We start from the raw sequence: 2,193 nt of genomic DNA, 5'->3' as shown, positions 1-2,193 counted from the left end.
CACAACTCAACTCACTCTGGACAACTTTGCTTTGTTGTGGAAACAAATATCAGAATATAGTCGTGGTGGAAACGAAAGCCAATATTCATTCAAATGTCTATGGCTCCTTTTCATTGCACTTTCAAAACTAATAAAAGTAATTTTTTGATTAAAGGCTCATGAAATGACAAAAACACGTGCTCTTTACTTTTGTAGCAGTAACTTTGGTAAGTCACTTTTTCAGGCAACAATTGATTGTTAACCTCAACTAAAATAGACCTGTTCGGACGATTAGGCAAGCTTCTAGTCGCAGCAAACAAACCTGCCTGCCAATGCTAGTGTTGCAAATTTGGCACTTCAAACTAGTTTTAATGAAACTGATCTTTCCTTATGGTACCGTAAAAGAAGTGTAGGCCACTCAAAAACGTATTTGAAGCTCCATATTTGCATCGCTGGCACTTGTACTGTAGTCTCGACGTAATTGCCAGTGTTGCAAATTTGGGTCTTCAAACCAGTTTTAATGAAGCTAATCTTTCCTCATAATACAGCGAAAAAAGCGTCAGCCACTCAAAAACGTATTTGATGCTCCATATTTGCATTTGCATCACTGGCACTGGTACCAGCAAACAAACGAACCTGTCAGACCTTGCCTAAAAGTCCCCATTGTTTTGTTGAAACCAAGTGGTCTCTTGTTTTTGCGTGGCATGGACAAGATAACGAGAAATGCTGCGTTGAGCGAGGTAGTGTGTAACATCTTCCATATATTTCCTCTGAAATAGCATATAAATTTCGACAAATGTAGAATTGTTCTTTTCTTTTCCAAAAGATAAAAAAGTATTTGGCAGAGAATATGAAATACAAAAAGCAAACATCACTTTTTTGTTCACAAAGGTGCGGCAAACATTGTGTATTCAATTTACTCCTCAAAAAATACGATAATGATGGGGTGTCTTTAGTCTCCTGTAAATCACCTATCAATTGTACATGGTAATTAAAGTAGGCTCCTACTATCCGCTGTGAAGTCAAAAGATATACTATCAATTACAAGAGCCGTCAAGATGTCGCTGAAAAGCTGAAAATACGCCCATGATAACGAGTCCAATCTATTTCACGATTGTGGGCAAGTTTCTCCCGGAATCGATGCCATAAGGGCTTCTAATTAAGGTGGCAATGTATTTCAAGGAGCCTCTAGGATTGGCAAGGCTAGTCAAACCTATTGAGAGTGGATACTAGGAGTCCATCGAAGACCATATGAGATCATAGACGTCTAGCCACCCCTCCATCTACTCACCATGTGTGTGAGAGATTAGCAATCTGAGTGGGAGAGCAGTCATCTGCATCCGAAAAAAGCACAACAGATTGGTGGCTATACTCTTGAAACAGAACATACAACGACCTCAAAGCACTATGGCTTGCAATGAATTTCTTTGCCTTATTTGCGCACCTTTAGTGTGACTTCTTACGTCTTAAATATACGCCTATAGAATTTACAACAATAAGTCAGAGCATTTGCCTCCTGAATCTTTGTAAGTCTTAGTCTATGTCTACTTTGAAGGGCGTTTCTTTGTCTAGTTCAATATTTGTAAAACAAAATCTCAACTACCCATTAAATATATATTCACTGAGAGTACTTACTTTGGAGTTGCGAATTTTGATTTGTTTACATTGTTTTAAAGACCCTTATATTTCAATTTGGATTATTCTAACATCGACTACACCTCAAACCATATCGTATTGTAAATCAATTATGGCCCATTTGTCAAAAAAAGTTCTATAAATTGTGCCGTTTAAGATGAAATAGCTAAGCAGCTAGCACGATGTCAGAACAGATTCTCAAGGACATTGAGGTGTTAACAAAACGCACAATAAACCTCTACGATCGCTTCAAATGACCCTAAAAGTTAGATTGATGCATAACTCATTGAAAATATTCAGCGTCAGATGCCTTTCGTTCCTTCTCTGAACATTGTCCGGTTCCAACTTCTTCAACCGCTCCCAATACGAAAGCTCTCCCAGTCCATCCATGTCACACTCTTTGGACTGCTTTACTTTTGACAAACTAGCTGAGCTGATAAGTGACATTGGCAGTAAAACACATTTTGTTCCTTGTGAATATTCTGGCCTTTTAATGAAAATTGCTAAATATTTGCAGTAATTAGTTATTGAAACTTGAAAGATGTAAAAAAGGTAATCAAGAACATATTCTGAAGCAAA

The 2,193-nt window shown here is 37.7% G+C and overlaps 1 protein-coding gene across 1 annotated transcript in view; it reads left to right on the top strand.

Moving 5' to 3' along the window:
- The window catches only part of LOC131892064 (uncharacterized), a gene marked incomplete in the record, with an annotated part of 46,932 nt that overhangs the window by 32,470 nt on the left and 12,269 nt on the right, over positions 1 to 2,193 (top strand).

Source organism: Tigriopus californicus, chromosome 12 (genome assembly GCF_007210705.1).
Source record: "Tigriopus californicus strain San Diego chromosome 12, Tcal_SD_v2.1, whole genome shotgun sequence".
NCBI classification, from domain to species: domain Eukaryota; kingdom Metazoa; phylum Arthropoda; class Copepoda; order Harpacticoida; family Harpacticidae; genus Tigriopus; species Tigriopus californicus.
This window is presented reverse-complemented; position numbering and strand designations above follow the sequence as displayed.